Source organism: Rhinoderma darwinii, chromosome 6 (genome assembly GCF_050947455.1).
Source record: "Rhinoderma darwinii isolate aRhiDar2 chromosome 6, aRhiDar2.hap1, whole genome shotgun sequence".
In the NCBI taxonomy this organism is placed as follows: domain Eukaryota; kingdom Metazoa; phylum Chordata; class Amphibia; order Anura; family Rhinodermatidae; genus Rhinoderma; species Rhinoderma darwinii.
The window spans coordinates 49637244-49657718 of NC_134692.1; the positions used below are offsets into that span (position 1 = coordinate 49637244).

The window sequence follows — 20475 nt, forward strand, 5'->3', positions numbered from 1 at the left end:
TGCTATAGTTAATAGTGAGGTTCTTCGCGCTCAGTTTGATCAAAATGTGCGAGCCCACCTGCCACGACAAGGCGACCTCTATCAGGGGGTCCCTACGCCTTGTCGTGGCAGGTGGGCTCGCGCACATTTTGATCAAGCTGAGCGCTAAGAACCTCACAATTATTAGCATAACTATAGCAGTAATGCAACAAAAATAATAAAAATGCATAATGAACAATAAGTGTGTGTGTATATAAATATATATATCTTAACGCCTGCGGTGTGCATCTGCATTTTCTTGTTACTGGTAATACATTAGTCACGGCAGATTAGCACCTGCATATCCGTTTCATGTTTTAGGAGGAACTGACCAACTCTTTTTGTTTGTGGTTATGTAAAGCTACCAACCCGCCATCATCCCTGTATATAACCCCCCCCCCATCATCATCCCTGTATATAACCCCCCCCATCATCATCATCCCTGTATATAACCCCACCCCATCATCATCCCTGTATATAACCCCCCCCCCCCTTCATCATCATCATCCCTGTATATACCATTAGGACAGGCACAGTTCGCTCACCGTGGCACATGGCCATTGAGAGTAAACAAGCAGTAAATGGAGCAGCCCTAGGTTAACAGGTATAAATGCTCTCTCTGACATATTACAGATGTAACGGTCTGAAAGACTAAATACAGAAAAAAAAAAAGTATATGGCTAAAAAGGTAACAGATGGCTAGGCTGCAGGAGAATAAAATGTCACATCATGACCAAACAAAGAAAATAGCATGCAAGCTGTCACCTTCCACACACCAGTTTTATCCTTTGTTTTTCCAAGAATCGAATATAAAATATTCTCCCACTCAAAAATGAGGGGAGAAAAAAAAAAACTGAACTCGTGAAAGCATGCAATACACACTCCCTCATGCATATATTTGGGCAATAGCTTTTATAAGCAGCACCTGAGGGTTTGGATTCCAGTCAAACTGGGTAATGTGGGATGTTAAAGAAAAGCAAATACACCACCAAAATTGGAAAGTGATTCATAGACTGACAACTGTACAAATTGCTAATGCTAGAAAACAATCTACTTGGTATTTAGACAGAAAATACAACCGAAGGTATGCATTTCAGTTCAAGTCCAAGAAACATTTTGAAACAGGCATGAATATTTCAGTCGGTTCATTGTCTTCACTGGTAGTCATTTGTATTGAAACATCTCAATTAATTATAGGACCATAAATGTGTTTAAAGTGCCAAACGACAATACTGCATAGCAATCAGCGGTTGTTTGCTTCATTCAAAAAAATGGCGCAACGATCGGAATGTATGTGGACGAACGATTGTATTAACCCCTTAACGACATGCCACGTACATGTACGTGGCAGCCGTTAAAGGCTGTACACCTTTGAGGGCAATTTATATATAGATTAGTCAGTGTGTTTAGTGAAACTTTGTAATTAGTCTTTATTAAAAAAAATAGTTTTACTTTTGGAGATGCAGCTGTTCTGTATTCTCTATACAGAACTGTATCGTTCGCTATTCACTGAATCAGTCAGTCCCGTGGACCTGACGGGTTCAGTGTCGGCTGGCCCTGTGTGTCTGTTTCACCTGTAAACTATCACATCTAAGTTCATAACTTAAATGTGATCGATTGATTTGAGTGCGATTTATTTTTTTTAGCAAATAGCTTTTTTCTAAAAGTGGTGTTGGGATCACCATAATCGTATCAACCCGTAGAAGATGAACATGTAGTTTTTACCGCCTGAACAATGCAAAAAAAAAAAAAATGGTGCAAACAGATTTTTTGCCTATTTCACCCCACAAATATTTTTTTTTCAGCTCCCCAGTTTATTATGTGGAACAATAAATAACGCCATGAAAATCGACAAAATTGTCCCGCAAAAAATAAGCCCTCACAGCTATGTAGACGAAAAAATAAAAGTTAAGGCTTTTGGCAGACGGGGAGGAAAAAAAATGAATACACGAAGATTGGCCGTGTCCTTAAAGGGAACCTGTCACCAGCATTTCACCTATTGAACTTTACATATCCCTCATTGGCCGCTGCTATCAAAAGTTCATTACCGTTATCCCCGCTCCTAAACTCCAACTGTAAATAACGGTCTGCAAACATTTCAAGTTTTTTAGCGTAATAAAAAGGACATCAATGCAGAAGCGAGGGATTGTGTGTGCTGGGGGAAGGAGAGTAGATGTCAATCAAAAGTAAGGAGGCGGGGTAAACTCGGAAAGACTTGAAGACTGAAGATATGACTCTTTTATGCTCATTAGCATTAGTGATTTTAGGGTCGGCTGGCAGCGGACTGTCAGCCGCGAGCCGCCCGCAAATCGCGGGCCATGCAAATGGTCGCGGCCATTATTGTCAATGAGCCCGGACCGCAGAAAACGTCCGTAATAAGACATGTTCGTTCTTTCTGCGGTCCAGGCTCCAGGGCCATGCACGGACCATAAAAACTACAGTCGTGTGCATGGCCCCATAGAAATAAAGGGGCCGCAATTCTCCCGTGGATTTTTGGGGGAATTGCGGCCGCAAAAGCACGTTCGTGTGCATGAGGCCTTATACTTGTGTATTTTCGTTTTTATCTTTTTTACACAGAAGTATTGGACAAGAGTTTATTTCCTACCTTTTAACCTGATGAACATGTTAGCTTTTCTTATTCCGAATTGTTGTGTATCTTAACTTGATCTACTGGATTCTAATAAATTACATTACTTCTTTACGTGATTTTTAAGTATTTATTGTATGATGTTACGTTTTGTGATGACCGGATGAATACACCGTTTCGGGGTTGAAAGGCATTGTCCACATAAATTTACATCACTACTACCAACACTCCTTGACTCCAGATGTCAACAGTGCCCACCATTACGAATTCCTTCCTCTGACCTAATCCCATCGCGGCCATGAATCTCTCAAGGTCCGGCTAAAGGAAGGAGCAGTTGACTATCACCCTATATTACACATGTGGTCCTCGGCGTTGTGACCATTATAGCACAAAATCTAAAAAGGTCAGCATAACATTTGCTCGTTCCGTCATTTACCGGTGCCTTTTGGAAGTGCTGCACTATGGGTCAATGTTTTTATCCCTTTTCCTCTAGAGCGAACCACAATTTAACAGCTGAGCAATAAAGAATGATCAGCCGAAGTCCTCTGAAGCTCCAGCCTTTATATAGGAGACCCCTTAAAAGGGTAAATCCATTCAAAACTAATCTGCCATAGATACACTATATGGCCAAAAGTATGTAGACAACTACCCACCACATCTTTATGAGCTCGTAGGACATCTCATTCCAAAACCAAAGTTGATCTGCCGTGCAAGTGGGAGTTTTTTTTTTTTCCTTGATCGTTGTGTGTGGGGGGGGGGGGGGGGTAGTGCATTTTTTGGAAAGTGCTTCATGTAAAATGACAGATCTGCATCCCATCAATAAAAGCTGAGACTAGGCAACAGATCAAGGCAGAAATCAGTCATCGACTTGTCATTTTAAGGGGTTTTTCCAGGCACGGGCGTTTATTTTCCCACTGATGACCTAAGAGATAGGTCATCAGTATATGATCAGTGGTGGTCCAACACCCGTACCAATCAGCTGCTTTGACTGACTCCGGGCACCAGATGTCCATGACTGAGGCAGATGGCTGTGGATAGGTCATCACTATGAAAAACCATCCTGTGACTGGACAACAAACCCCTTTAACTTAAGACATTATCATCCAAAACGACAACCGCCTAAAGTCACTTATGTTTTGCCAGCTTCAGACATTTAAACGATAAAAATTCTGAGAGCGGTGTCAAAATGTGCTGTATAGTTTTTGAAATCAGAGATACTAGCTTAGTGTTTAAGTTAGCTACATATCTAAATTGTATGTCAAAAAGATTGTGTGGATTTTTCCTTTAAAAGGGAACCTGTCACTTGCACTAAACCACTAGCATGTAGTTGTACAGCTGGGGCTCAGTGTTAAAAACCTGCCTACCTCAAAACGGTCAGTGTCGGTAATAGTTAGTAAAGTTACAGAGGAGTTCTGGTGAAGAATCCAGCAACATCGGGTGCACGCGCATTGCACACCTGAAGTCGAGGACATTATACCTAGCTTCACTGCGCATATGCAGTGTACTATCCTTAACTTCATGCGCGCTAGGGTTGGGAAAACGAAAAAAATTTAACTCCGCGCAATTCTGCACATTTCACTTTTTTCAGGTTTTTTTTCCTCCGGTTTCAACTGTATCTGCGTCCTCGGGACGTAGATATGATACCATTAAATCTAATGGTAGAGCAGGGAGCTGTAAGGTCCATGCTCTACCATTTACTATGTATCGCCGTCTCGGCGCAGACAGGCACAAGGCAGTGATGTAATCGCGCCTGTCTGCGCTAAGCCACAGACTGGAGGAGCAGACGGATCTCCTCCACTTTTCGTTGGAACAGGGTTAGAGGAGTTTGTATTTTATTAGGCACTATTGGGGCATTATACTGTGCGGAGGGCAGTTATGGGGGGCATTATACGGTGTGGGGAGCACTATACTGTGTGAGGGCAGCGTCAGGGGTATATTATATACAGTAGTTTACAGGAGGCTCAGGGGATAAATATTAATTCGATGGCGTAGCATGCAAAAAGGGGTGTAGCCTAATCTTTCATTAATGGTTATTGAGGTTACATGGTCTATTGATTGCGATTTTAATCATCCAGCCGTAATGTGCGCTATGCACATGAACACAATGTCACTCCCGGTCTGATCACAGCAACTTGTAAGTTATTTTACTATTGCCTGAACGGTCAGAACGTGAGCAGGTTAGGAACACTAAACCCCAGCTGCAAAACATGCTGGTGGTTTAGTGGCTGCAATAAGACCACACAGAGTGGGCATATTCAGTCAATGTGGAAGGAGGAGACAAAGCTCTGACAGCGGCTTATACACCAATAGAACAAGGAATCCGCCACTCTGAAATCCAACATTCCCCATCCTCTTTCTAAAGACATCTGCTTTTTGCAGACAATCTTGCTGCCCTCATACACAGATTATCTGGAGATGTGTTGACATGTGTGTACAGGGAGCTTTAAAATTTAGTTGCTCATAAGTAAAATTTCCATAGCTACACGACCTGGAAAGCTTACAGCCAGACAACGATGAACTCTACTTCATACCAGAATATAATTGAAACAAATTTGAGGCCATCTATCCAGCAGCTTAAGCCGGGCTGAAATTGGGTCGTGCAAAAGGACAATGATCCCAAGTGGTGTGCAATTCAACATCTGAATGGCTTAAAAAAAAAAAAAAAAAAACACGCAAGATGTTGAAATCAAAGTCCATACCTCAACCCAGCTAAGCAGCTGCGGCAGGATCTTAAAGCATTCACTAAGGCCCTATTCACACGACAGGGAAACTCGGCCGTGTGACGGCTGTTCACACGGCCGCAGTAGGACCAATAGATCCCAAATGAGGCTATTCACACGGCTGATTTTTTTACTTAAAAAAAATGGAAATGTCCTATTTACTCGGCCCCATAGAAGTCTCTGGGGCCGAGTAAAGTACGGCTGCCACTTGGATGTGATCCGAGTGACGGCCGTGCTTTGTCGCTCTCTTCTCCTCCTCACAATGAGAAGTGCATGTGAGATTTTTTTTTGCTCCCTGTAGGAGCGGAATACCTAATCCTCGGCCACAGCGTTGCCAAAGCTGTTGCTGGGCACTCCTCTCCAGGATGAGAAGTCCCTGACTTCACTGTCCATATATGGACAGTTACTTCTCCTGGAGCGGTCCCCTACAGCGGCAATAGCTACAGGGGCCAGCGTGTGGCATTATCTACAAGGGGGGCTGTGGCATTATCTAGAGGGAAGCGTGTGGCAAAAATAATTGACAAATGAAATTCATCCGTTTTTTAAAACGGATGCAAAACTGGTCAAAATAGTCTGTTAAAAACGGCCCAGAACGGAAAGGATGCAAAACAGCAGATTTTATCAACCGACACACGGACCCTGTCGTGTGTGTGTATAGAGACTAAGGCTCTAAAATGTCCTAAGGGGTGCAGTTTCCAAAATAGGCGTCATTACTTGGGTGTTTGTTTTACTATTTGACCTCAGAGCCCTGCAATTGTAGGTCAATGATGTGAAAAATCACCAAAATAGACTTCAAATGCGCATGTGCTCTTCACTTCTGAGTCCTGTCATACGTCCAGGCAAATTATAAATGCCTTGAGGGGTGTAGTTTCTAAAATAGGCTCATTTCTTGGTAGATTCCACTGTACTCTGGTACCTCCGAGTTTTGCAAATGCAGCATGGTGCCCAAAAACCTAGCAAATCTGCATGCCAAATAGGGCTCCTGCCTTTGAGACCTGCCATGTGTCCAAACAGCAGTTTATGACCCCATATGGGGTATTACTGTAATCAGGAAAAATTGCTTTTCAGATGTTTGGGTGTTTTATCTCCTTTATTCATTGTAAAAAATTGAAAACGTCCACGTTTTGTCAGAACAAAAATTTTATTTTTCAATTACACAGCATAATACCACTAAATTCAGCAAAAAGCCTGTGGGGTCAAAATGCTCACTATACCCCTCGATAAATTCCTTCAGGGGTGTAGTTTCACAAATGGGATCACTTTTGGGGGGTTTCCACCAATTTGGCCCAGCATGGGGTTTTGGAAATGCGACATAAAACCCAAAAGCCATTCCAGCAAAATCTGCCTGCCAAGTAGCGCTCCTGCCTTTCTGAGCCCTGCCGTGTATCCAAACAGCAGTTTATAACCACATGTGGGATATTGCTGTACTCGGGAGAGATTGCTTTACAAACTTTTGGGTGCTTTTTCTACTTTAGCTCTTGTAGAAATGAAAAATGTCAACATTTTAGTGGAAAAAAAATTCTATACATTTTCATGGCATAATTCCACCAAGTTCCACAAAAAAACAACACTATACCCCTTGATAAATTAGCACCCGCAGGTGCTTTGCAAATGTGACATAGCACCCGAAAACCATTCCAGCAAAATTTGAGCTCCTAAAGCCAAATGGTGCCCCTTCCCTTCTAAGCCCTGCCATGTGTCCAAACAGTTTATTACCACAATTTTTACATCCCAATTCCACTAAAAACAGCAAAAAAAGCCTCCCTTGATAAATTACTTGAGGGGTGTAGTTTGCCAAATGGTGTATATTTTTTGGGGTGCGGGTTTCCACTGTTTTGGCATCACAAAACCTGTCCAAACCGGACATTGTGCCTAAAACATTCTAATAAAATGGAGTCCCCAAAATCCACAAGGTGCTTCTTTGCTTTGGATGCCTGTGCTTCAGTCCATAGCACACGTGGGATATTTCTAAAAACTGCCGAATTTGGGCAATAAAATATTGAGTTGCGTTTCTCTGGTAAAACGGTTACAGGGAAAAAAAAAAAGTGAATTAAAACAGATTTTCTGCAAAAAAATAAAAAGATTTGTAAATTTCACCTCCACATTGCATTATTTCATGTTAAACACAAAAAGGGTTAAGAAACTTTCTAAATGCCGTTTTGAATACTTTGAGGGTGCAGTTTTTAAAATGGGGTGATATACACTACCGTTCTAAAGTTTAGGGTCACTTAGAAATTTCCTTATTTTTGAAAGAAAAGCACAGTTTTTTTCAATGAAGATAACATTAAATTAATCAGAAATACACTCTATACATTGTTAATGTGCTAAATGACTGTTCTAAATGCAAACGTCTGGTTTTTAATGCAATATCTACATAGGTGTATAGAGGCCTATTTCCAGCAACCATCACTCCAGTATTCTAATGGTACATTGTGTTTGCTAACTGTGTTAGAAGGCCAATGTATGATTAGAAAACACTTGAAAACACTAGTGCAATTATGTTAGCACCACTGTAAACAGTTTTGCGGTTTAGAGGAGCTATAAAACTGACCTTCCTTTGAGCTAGTTGAGAATCTGGAGCATTACATTTGTGGGTTCGATTAAACTCTCAAAATGGCTAGAAAAAGAGCTTTCATGTGAAACTCAACAGTCTATTCTTGTTCTTAGAAATGAAGGCTATTCCATGTCAGAAATTACCAAGAAACTGAAGATTTCCTACAACGGTGTGTACTACTCCCTTCAGAGGACAGCACAAACAGGCTCTAACCAGAGTAGAAAGAGAAGTGGGAGGCCCCACTGCACAACTGAGCAACAAGACAAGTACATTAGAGTCTCTAGTTTGAGAAATAGACGCCTCACAGGTCCTCAACTGGCAGCTTCATTAAATAGTACCCGCAAAACGCCAGTGTCAACGTCTACAGTGAAGAGGCGACTCCGGGATGCTGGCCTTCAGGGCAGAGTGGCAAAGAAAAAGCCATATCTGAGAATGGCTAATAAAAGGAAAATATTAATATGGGCAAAAGCACACAGACATTGGACAGAGGAAGATTGGAAAAAAGTGTTATGGACAGACGAATCGAAGTTTGAGGTGTTTGGATCACACAGGAGAACATTTGTGAGACGCAGAATGACTGAAAAGATGCTGGAAGAGTGACCGACGCCATATGTCAAGCATGGTGGAGATAATGTGATGGTCTGGGGTTGCTTTGGTGCTGGTAAAGTGGGAGATTTGTACAAGGTAAAAGGGATTTTGAATAAGGAAGGCTATCACTCCATTTTGCAACGCCATGCCATGCCCTGTGGACAGCGCTTGATTGGAGCCAATTTCATCCTACAACAGGACAATGACCCAAAGCACACCTCCAAATTATGCAAGAACTATTTAGGGAAGAAGCAGGCAGCTGGTATTCTATCTGTAATGGAGTGGCCAGCGCAGTCACCAGATCTCAACCCCATAGAGCTGTTGTGGGAGCAGCTTGACCGTATGGTACGCAAGAAGTGCCCATCAAGCCAATCCAACTTCTTCGTTCTGGAAGCATGGGGTTAAATTTCTCCCGATTACCTCAGCAAATTAACAGCTAGAATGCCAAAGGTCTGCAATGCTGTAATTGCTGCAAATGGAGCATTCTTTGACTAAAGCAAAGTTTGAAGGAAAAAATTATTATTTCAAATAAAAAACATTATTTCTAACCTCGTCAATGTCTTGACTATATTTTCTAGTCATTTTGCAACTCATTTGATAAATAAAATTTAGAAAAATGCTACTTTTTGCAAATTTTCACAAATAAACACTAAGTCAGTGATAAAATTGTCGATACATTGAAAGTACAATGTGTCATGAGAAAACAAAATCTCAGAATTGCTTGAAAAAAAAAAAAAAAATTATCACAAAGGGACGTCAGATTTGAGAAAAAAAAGAGTGAAGTCTGTCTATCATGTCTGTCATACAATGCACACACAGAGAAAAGAACATCCTGCTCCCCAACCTCTTGTAGCACTCCCTCAGAAACCGCAGCACTATGAAGGACATAATACCACAGTAATGAACAGTGTAGCCGAGAATCCAGGACTGGGGTGAGATAGAACACATACTGTAAGATGCAGCAGCATTTCTATCTGGCTGCCTCACCCACCTCCCCTCTCCACTTCTATTGTCAGCTGTTTCCTAAATCGTACCTCTGGTCTTGGAGAAAGATTTAGTAGTTAGGGTATGTTCACACGGCCAAATTTCAGACGTATACGAGGCGTATTATGCCTCGTTTTACGTCTGAAAATACGGCTCCAATACATCGGCAAACATCTGCCCATTCATTTGAATGGGTTTGCCGACGTACTGTGCAGACGGCCTGTTATTTACGCATCGTCGTTTGACAGCTGTCAAAACGACGACGCGTAAAAATACAGCCTCGGCAAAAGAAGTGCAGGACACTTCTTTGGACGTTTTTGGAGCTGTTTTCTCATAGACTCCAATGAAAACAGCTCCAAAAACGGACGTAAAAAACGCCGCGAAAACGGCGTGAAAACGCCGCGAAAAATGCGAGTTGGTAAAAAAAAAAAGTCTGAAAAGCAGGGTCTGTTTTCCCTTGAAAACAGCTCTGGATTTTCAGACGTTTTTGTTGACTACGTGTGAACATACCCTTAGGCCGGATTCACACGAGCGTGTTCGGTCCGTGATATACTGTCCGTATGTCGGCCGCATTTCCCGGACTGAACACACTGCAGGGAGCCAGGCTCCTAGCATCATAGTTATCTATGACGCTAGGTGTCCCTGCCTCTCTGCAGAAATACTGTCCCATACTGATAACATGATTACGGTACAGGACACTTGTCCCGCAGCGAGGCAGTGACACCTAGCGTCAGAGAACTAGGATGCTAGGAGCCCGGCTACCTGCAGTGTGTTCCGTCTGGGAAACACAGCCGACATACAGACCGTATATCACGGACCAAACACGCTCGTGTGTGGGAGGCCTTGATGAGTAAAGACTTGTCCACACGTAACATATTTGTTGCAAAAAATTTCCACTCCATTTATGCATAAACTTAGCAGACCATCTGCTAAAGAAATTCTGCTACAAAAAATCTTCACCATTTCATGCGTTTTTTTAACTATTGAAAATAGTGCAATTTTGTTGCTGTTTTTAGTGTGTTTTTTTCTATGTCTGTGTGATGTGGATTTGCCTTCTTCCGGTGATGCTATTTCCGCACCCTGTAAGAAATTCTGCAGTGTCTCCGCAGCAAATTACGCAGTACATCAGAAAAACGCAGGACTCAGTTCACTTTCCACAGCAATAATTGACATGTTGCGGAACTAAAATTACGCACTGCAGTGGAATTTCTGGACTGAATTTTTCCACAGCGTGTGGTTGACATTAAATCACACCCGCTTTGCTCCTACTCTACTCCGCTGCGTATTTTCCGACCGCAATTCTGGGCAGAAAACACACAGCAAATCTGTTACGCGTGGACAAGCCCTAAGGCTGAGTTCACACGACCATGTTACGTCCGTAATGGACAGAACGTGTTTCGGCCGGAAGTCCCGGACCGAACACACTGCAGGGAGCCGGGCTCCTAGCATCATAGTTATGTACGACGCTAGGAGTCCCTTCCTCGCAGTCTTTTACGCGGCAGTTTATAAAAACAGCACATAAAAAAAGGCTACGTAAAAAGGAAGTGCATGTCACTTCTTGAGCCGTTTTTGAAGACGTTTTTCATTGGGTCAATAGGAAAAAAAAAGCTCCAAAAACAGCCGTAAAAAGTGCATCAAAAACGCTTGATGCTTTAAGAACGGCTGAAAATCAGAGGCTGTTTTCCCTTGAAAACGGCTCTGTATTTTACAGCCGTTTTTTGGTTGCCGTGTGAACATACCCTTACCTGGGGATCGACAGTAAAATCCGCAAGTCTGGAGAGTACAAAATAGAAACAAACACTATACCCACTAGGGCTGCACAATGCATCAAAAATTAGATACTGTTTTGATGCCGTGCACCCTCAAACGGTTCGATACCGTTATTTAATGTATTTCGATACTAAGCGGTGACGCCGCACAGCTTAGCAATGTAACACATGAACGTATGAGAGCTGGGCTGCGGCTGTGAGATACAGCCTTGCCCCGCTCCCGAGTCCTGATAAGTACGCGCGGTCAGCATAAGGTGATGCGACCAGCGCTGCACTTATGAGCGGCAGCACTGAAAAACACCCCCATGTTCTATCCTCAGTGCAGGCGCTGCCACTCATTAGTGCAGTGCCTCATGCAGACCGCGTCAGGAGCGGGGCAATAACTATTACACAGATGCTCTAAGGGTGGGGATGAGAGAATCCTCTCATCTGCGCCACATCCCCCACTGTAGATAGCGCCACTGGTTCCTTTATCACAGGGGAAGTCCCGGATATAAGCACTGCATGGAGAAGCCAGCGGTGAACTGCTTCTGACAGCACAATCACATTGCGCTTCAGAAGTAGTATTCACATCACTGTGATCATAAATAGTTAATTTATGACAGACAGTGGCAATAACGGAACCAATTGATTCTGTTAAGACAGGGGAAGTCACTAACCATACCCCTGCACCAGGGAGCGGGCGATGAGCTCTCCCAAATGGCACTTTGCAGACTGACTTTATTTAACATTGCTGCATCACGAGGTATTGGCTGCAGCAACGTAAATAGCCAGATCAGCAACATGTAGGGGTTAAAAGGGTTGTCCCGTTTCAGCAAATTAACTTTTTTTTTGTATATTTAAACATTCTAGAGATGTACCGTATTTCTGAATTTTTCACGGTCTTAAAGATCTTAACTTGTTATTGAGTAGGAACGTTCATAGTTTTCTCCCAGTGGATAAAATTCTGTCCAGTCATGTGATGATCACACAGGTGCTGGGATTGTTAGAAAACCCAGCTGTGATACACATACTGTAAGGCCCCATGCACAGGACCGTACCCGCAATCACGGCCCGCCGCCGACTGCGGGCACGTCCGGCCGCCGACTGACAGCCGAATTTTCGGGCAGTGCTCCCATACAAATGCAAAAGAACAGACATGTTCCATAATACCAGGAACATTTCCACGGCACGGACACCCTTCCGTAGTGCTATGGAAAGGTGTCCGCGTTCAATGAAAGTGAATGGGTCTGTTTTTGCGGACCGCAATTGCGGTCCGCAAAAACTGTTTTTTTTTTACGGTCGTCTGCATGGGGCCTAACTGTAACAATCCAAGCACCTGTGCGTCCATCACATGACTACGGACAGAATTTTCTCCACTGGAAACAAACAATAAATTTTCCTACTCAACAAGTAGAGATCTTGAAAACCGTGAGAAATTAATACAGTATATTGGACAATTGTAGAACTTAATTATACTAAAGAAAACATTAGTTTACTGAAACCGGGACAACCCCTTTAAGATACTAAGTTGGTATTTAGGCTGATTTTAGACAATGGATCTGTAATGTTGTTAAGGCTCAGTAACTGCCTCATTCTGTACGGAGCAGTGATATGGCGGCTATACAGGTGCACGAGACCTCTACTGTATCTGCTTATGCCTAAGGGCCGTATGTAATGAGGTTTTGCTTCTCCAAGCAGCATTGCTTCTAGGGAAGAATATCTCCATGTACACACAGCACCAGAAAGCCTGTACAGTAGAGTTCAGAGGCTGCACGGCTCCGTAATAAAGAGCCATATGACCTATGTGAACTGGTCTCTGCCATGCACAGGCCCTTAGTTTGGGTTATTAGATTTACGTCGGTATTACAATCGCCGCAAACTGGCCTAAAGAACGTTTTTTGTATTTTTAATCACAGCAGGACCTCAGTGTAATTTATATTTATATCCATAAGGGGGGAAAAAAATGTGTGAGGTGTTTGTGTCACAACTGATGTGTATTTCTATAGATAAAGTCCTAGTAAATTCTTATTTCAATAAAAGTTATCTTTACAATTGCAGCAGATTTTTGGAGCAATACCAGTGCAATTCAGATATAAATCAACCTCGTCGGCAATAAAGGTGTTTTACATTTAAAAAGTGCTCAGCTATTTCCAAATTTCCCTGCACTTGCGCTTCCTCACCCAGCCACTGACACCACTAATGATGGAGGTACCAGTTTGTCTAATTTACAAGCATTTTACATGTATAATAGAAGTAGCCCTTTAAATGGTAAACATGTTTTAAGTCTGAGCGCACATTTTGCATTTTTGTTGCCTGTTTTTATTTTTTTTTATTTTAAATGCTGGGGGGAAAAACGCATCTAAAGAACGCATGTGGTATTTAAATGCCCATGCATTTTTACAAAGCGTTTCAGCTGTAAGTTGTTTTTTACTAGTCATAGGCTTACAGCTAAAATAGTTTGTAAAACGCATGGGTAATTAAAAAAATATATATGAATGCATTCTTCAGATGCTTTTGCTTTTCCAGAATTTCAAAAATGGGGGTGGGGGGAAACTACAATGTGAACCCTGCCTAACAGAGCTTCTGATGAGTGATAACGCAGGTCAACAGACAGGTTACAAAACAAAAGCAATAACACTTCATCCTTCCACTTGTGAAACGTGCAAAGCATTACAAACAGCAACACACTAAATAAAAAGTATTTATTTGGTACAAGACACAATGAAGGACGCTACAACAGAGCCGTGAAAGGCCCATTTTATTATCTCAGTTGGACACTGCAAAACCAGTGCGCATTACAATGTGAGGTATGGCTGTACATGTTAGCATGGTGCTAAGGGATGCTGTGATCAGCTTTCTAATGACAGGATCTACGTGTGGGGGATGGGGCAGGAATGCTGCAGCAGGCTTTCTGGATGCAGAGCAATCTATATGTCAATCTAATTCTGGCTATTCATTAATTCCAGATTGTGTCACTAACTACAGCATCCGTTATGTAGAGAAACTCTATTATATAATTTTACGAAAGCAAATAAGTATGGGTTTAAACTCTTGAACCGCTTGACAGAATATTTTCAAGGGTAACCTTGTATTCAACCAAGACTACAACCAAGCAGAAACGCTATAAAGCTTTCCATCTATGCATAGAAAAGTATCATCCTCCCAGCATCACAACCAAAGATCAAGATTTAAAATTCAGTGATGTTTATTATGTATGTGATATAAAGTCTTTAATGGGACCTGTAAGTGTGGGGGGAAAAAGAGGGGTTCCTAGATCAGTCAGTGAACCGCCTCAATATAGGTTATAAAAAAAAAAAAAAAAAAGAGAGCAGATGGTCAAGCAGGCCCATAAACTAGGCTCAACCTAATTAGATCACTGTTTACAGAGTACCATAGTAAACAATGTGGAAAACTGGTAAAGGAAGTGTAGAGCTTGATGCTGAAAGTCCCATAGTTTACAGCTGTAGTTTTTGCATGCAAATATAACGTATAACGCTTTCAGGCATTACAGCTTCATTTTAGGTCCACTCCTCGGGGGTAAAAAAATAAAACAAAAGGCCTAAGATACCCAGTTTATACTGCAGGTTTTGTTGCAGGAATTTCTGCAGGGGTTTAAAGTTAGAGATTTATGTGAATAAAACCCTAAACTTACGTATATTCTTCAAATCTAAGTGATGGGGACAACTGATTGTTTGGGATCTATGGAAAACTCTTCCACTTATTCATCCAAAAAAGATGTTTTATTATTAACTTGAATGAAAGAAAATCCCTTGCTGACAGACATTGTTGCATTTGTAGTGTTTACAGTGGTTTATCAGGCTTTAAAAAAAAAAAAAAAAAAAACACATAGCAAGTAATATCAATTTACTCACGTCTCAAAGCTGCCATGCTGATAATTCTGTGGTTCCCCGTTGGTCTAAATTTACGCTGCTGCAGAAATGACACGTTGTCCCAAAACATGACCACAGTAGACAATCACTGGCCACAGTAGTGACATGAGTCACATGTCTGGACAACACATCATGGCAGAGGTGTAAACAAAGACTAGCTGGGCCCCTGAAGCCATCGGCGTGGGAGATCTTGAAGAGTAAATCATTTGTTCTTTTAGTCATATACAACTTTCTTGCAATTGTTTTTAATCCTGAAAATTCACATCAACAATCAAAGGCTCAAAATAAGTAGTGGTCAGACATGGAAGCCTACACCTGCGTGGGAGAGGCTACGTCAGAAGGCAAAACATGTGGAAAACTGGAGCAGTAGTGGCTGATCATCCCAGCCATCACTTGAGTCCAGTGCAACTTAGATAATTAATGGAGTGATGTGACTGGTTGCTTTCCCTTTTCACTCATTTTATAACTTTAACCGGTCAGCGAGAAATTTCCTACAATACAACAATGACCATAGAGTAAAGCTTGCCACAGATTTAATGCCACATGATACCAGGTTCTTTTTGCTCAGGATGTAAATAAGAGACACAATCTAAAATGCTCAGTCCATCTACTGAAAACCACCGACCAAAAACTTCTACAAAACAGCAACATATCTGACAGTCTGAGGAGCACTGTGGCTCGCAATCATATTGTAATGTCCCCCATGCTACTACGATGAACCGCTCACCCCGTGCTTCTGTCTGGACATAAAGATGATGAACAATCAAAGCGGCTGATTGTTTTGTCTGTGGCACTAAAGAGGATCAGATCCATCCAATGAAAGTCTGCTCCATCAGTTCAAGCTCTCATCACATACACTAATATATTATAATATATATATGTATGTGTCTCAATAACATATCCGATACGAAGTCAAAATCCATAAGGTCCATAGCGAGAATGCTCCCCCACAGCCTGCAGTGTATGAGAAAGGCCCCCTGTGCGCATGGGGCCAAAGGCAAGAACTCCTTACCCATTCTTTCATCCACTGGAAGATGCATTTCAGGAGCAGTTCCCATTCTTTTGGCTGCATGTATATAACCCGCTGCCCTGCCTGCCTCACCTGCCAGCATTACATGCAGTTACCACCACCTCACAATACAATGAATGGTAACACGCGCACGTTCCACATCTGAGTATCAGCTGCTGCACCGTATAACACCAGGCACATAGCTGAACATCAGGGAGCCGACAAGCACCATTATTCCACCGTGTGCATGTGGAGCCGCACGTCCAGGATACCCAGCTCTCACCTTCACGGTCTCTTGAGAGAACCACTGGCAGGCCGGTCGGCTACAGTGGGGCGCTCCGGTGGGGTGTCAGCAGGGTTTTCCGTTGGACAATGTTAGGTGACAATGGCCCTTGTAGCAAATAACGAGTCGTGGGGACGGCTTCTGTGTCCCCGCTGTCGTTTTCGCCGCGGGTTGTCAGTCAGTTGCACCTTCCCTGTCAGCCGTAGCTCGGTGCTATGCCCGGTGCTGCGCACTCTCACACAGCTAGCGCTCCGCTATTCTCCTCCCGCCAACAACGCGCGCACAACCCTAGCCAATCACGGCGCAGAATAGCTCGTCACTCACCACGCCTACTTCGCGTCCCCGCCGCCCCTGACAATAGTCTACGTAAGAGGGCGTTCTCATTCGGTAGCACCGCCCCCTTCGCGTGCGTCACTGAAGTCAGGATTTTTGAAGCCCTGAGGGTATGTTCACACGTAGTCAACCAAAACGTCTGAAAATCCAGAGCTGTTTTCAAGGGAAAACAGACCCTGCTTTTCAGACGTTTTTTACCAACTCGCATTTTTACCAACTCATTTTTTTACCAACTCGTTTTTGGAGCTGTTTTCATTGGAGTCTATGAGAAAACAGCTCCAAAAACGTCTGAAAGAAGTGTCCTGCACTTCTTTTGACGAGGCTGTATTTTTACGCGTCGTCATTTGACAGCTGTCAAACGACGACGCGTAAATAACAGGTCGTCTGCACAGTACGTCGGCAAACCCATTCAAATGAATGGGCAGATGTTTGCCGACGTATTGTAGCCATATTTTCAGACGTAAAACGAGGCATAATACGCCTCGTATACGTCTGAAATTTGGCCGTGTGAACATACCCTGATGAAGGTGTCGTGTTGGGATCGGGCCGTGTCATGAGGGGGAGGCAGCTGTGACCCTCTGGCAAGTCAGGACCTATAATATTGTCGTCGGGGGATTAAGCTTTTGCTAATAGAAGAAGATAATAGTCTCTTCTTTCTAATTAATTCTATTTGTATTGCTTTTGTCATACACGGGGGCAAAGCAAAAAGGGTTTATTAGATGATGAGATTCCCAGAAGCTAGCAGCATTGTGCACGGGTCTGGAGCTTGCTGATACTAATCCAAAGGTTCTTTTGATCTCCTATTATATGGCTTTCTGGTGACAATTAAAAATGAGAGATATATATATATATAATATATATATTATATTTAGGGCTGGGCGATTATGATCTAAACCAAAATCACGATCAATTGAACATGTAACCTCGATCACAATTAGTGAACAATTATGTAGGCCACACCCTTTTTGCATGCCATGCCCCCTATTTGCATGCTACTCCTTTTAATTATCATACACCCCTGAACCTGCTATATACTACTGTATATAATATACCCCCTGACACTGCCCCCCCCCCCAATAAACAAAAAATAAAGAAAAACAAAAATATTTGTCCCAGTAGGTGACAGGTAAATTTTATGACATAACACAATTTGCCTATAAGACAACTAACCCTATTTTCCACACTACTAACAGAAGGTATTGAATCGTCCTATTCACATAATTCCTAATCATGAAAATAACCTTTATTAAAGGCACGTAGCCCATATTCTAATAACAACCCATGAGCCTGGAAACGTTATCATTGCCCCATTGTACACCCAAGGAAGCCATCTCCGCGAAACATGTCGGGGGGGGGGGGGGGGGGCTTTGTTGAATATTTTTAACACACCATCAGCTCAGAATCAATTCTGGGTTAGCGGTCTGCAGACGCTTCCCTCTAGTATAGACAGTATATTAATTCTACTGCTGTTAGCAGAGACTGACCATTACAAGTGATAACGTTTCTGGGATCATGAGTTGTTATTAGAATATGGGCTACGTGCCTTTAATAAAGGTTATTTTCATTATTAGGAATTATGTGAATAGGACAATTCAATACCTTCTGTTAGTAGTGTGGAAAATAGGGTTAGTTGCCTTATAGGAAAACTGTTTTGCTACACATTATACTGCCCCATAGCTGCCCCCATACAGTATAATGCTCCCATAACTTCCCCCACAGATTCTAATTCCCCAATAGCTGCCCTCCACACAGGATAAAGCTCCCCACACAGTATAATGCCCTTATAGCTGCTCCCTCACAGTTGCCCCACACAGTATAATGCCCCCATAGCTGCCCCTACACAGCCCCAATAGTGCTTAATAAAAATAATAAAATACATACTCACCTAACCCCGTTCCAAGGACGAGTGGAGGAGATTCCTTTGCTCCTCCGGTCTGTGTGGTTCGGCGCAGACAGACACAATGACATCACTGTGTCACGCCTGTGTGTGTTGAGCCACTCACGCCGATTATAATGCATTATACTGCGCTGAGTCCTGAGGACGCAGATACATTTAAATCCTAGCGAATACACAAAATGTTATCTGTGCTAAATCTCGGTTTTGGGTTTGTTTTCGATGAATTGCCCATCCCTAATAATATCCCATATCACTGAACAGTGGACACACAAATTATGACTTGCAGATGGTGCAGGGCCAGTGGAAAAGCTGCAGGGGGTGCAAAAGTTGGCTATGACTAAGAACGCAGTTGGCTATGACTAAGAACGCAGTTGGCTATGACTAAGAACGCAGTTGGCTATGACTAAGAACGCAGTTGGCTATGACTAAGAACGCAGTTGGCTATGACTAAGAACGCAGTTGGCTATGACTAAGAACGCAGTTGGCTATGACTAAGAACGCAGTTGGCTATGACTAAGAACGCAGTTGGCTATGACTAAGAACGCAGTTGGCTATGACTAAGAACGCAGTTGGCAATGAATAAGAACGCAGTTGGCTATGACTAAGAATGCAGTTAGCTATGACTAAGAACGCAGTTGGCTATGACTAAGAACGCAGTTGGCGTTCGAAGCGCATAAGCCGTTCTTTATTATCACTTCACTTTGCTGGGTGGATTTTCTATGCTTCTTTAATAAAGTCCCTATATTGTCAAGTGGATCGCTGGACTGTACTTTGTTTGCAAAAGTTACTGCCTGAGCATAACAATTAGGCTGGGTTCACACACCCTATTTACGGACGTAATTCGGGCATTTTAACCTCGAATTACGTCCGAAAATACGGCTCCAAAGCGTCGGCAAACATCTGCCCATTCATTTGAATGGGTTTTACAATGTTCTGTGCCGACGGTCATTTTTTTTACGCGCCGCTGTCAAAAAAGACGCCCGCGTCAAAGAAGTGCCTGTCACTTCTTGAGACGTAAGTGGAGCCATTTTCCATTGACTCCATGGAAAAACAGCTCCAATTACGTCCGTAATGGACGCTGCGAAAAACGCCTGCACATGCCATTACGTCTGAAATTCCGGCGCTGTTTACTCCTGAAACAGCTCCGTAATTTCAGCCGTATCGGACGCTGCCGTGTGAACATACCCTCAGGATTACGGGCCCTAGTAGACAGTTTGCTTAGGGGCCCAGAAGCCTCAAGTTATGCCTTTGGTCGAGGGTGCTGAACTAAAATCCCACCTATAAGCAGCATCTGTCAGCAAACTACAGGCTTCTATTTATGGCAGCATTTTTTCTGTCCACAGACTCAGCATACAGCATGTAATGAGTTAAACAGTCACATCACCCACCTCCACATAGAAAGTGTCTCCTTCGTTGAGTGTTTGCCAGAACTTCAATACTGATCTGGTCTTTGACTATAGACATTCCAAGTCAGGTTGTGATCGTGTTGCATTGGCGCCTGCAATGTTCTGGCCCAAAGAACCAAGTGATCAGATGACACCAAATGTGTAGATTAGGTATTCATTATATTCCAACCTTTGATTCTTAGAAACAATGGGAGGAATTTAGGAGGTGGAGCAATCTGGCAGTTTGCTGAGTGACAGGTACCCATGCATAAGGAATTGCATTATCTTATATTGTACAGATACAGTTATAGTCTGTATTATAGACCAGAACTGCATTTACAATTCTACAGCCTTCAGGGCTGGATTCCCCCAGCTTTGCTTGCTGGTATACAGGGATATTCCCATCTTGCAATGTTATGGCAGATCACTAGGATATGCCATAACAATATGATTAGCGGGAGTCCAACTTCTATAAC

At 42.7% G+C, this 20475-nt stretch overlaps 1 protein-coding gene across 3 annotated transcripts in view; it reads right to left on the bottom strand.

Moving 5' to 3' along the window:
- Positions 1–16675, bottom strand: part of ADARB1 (adenosine deaminase RNA specific B1) — a 128250-nt gene extending 111575 nt beyond the window's left edge. For 2 of the 3 annotated variants that reach the window (XM_075829700.1, XM_075829701.1), the window contains exon 1: positions 16385–16675. The gene's annotated coding sequence lies outside the window, so the exon portion shown is untranslated. Of the gene's footprint in view, positions 1–16104; positions 16340–16384 lie in introns of those variants that run through there. The other variant, XM_075829702.1, reaches the window with a different exon arrangement.
- Between the last annotated feature and the right edge of the window lie 3800 nt (positions 16676–20475).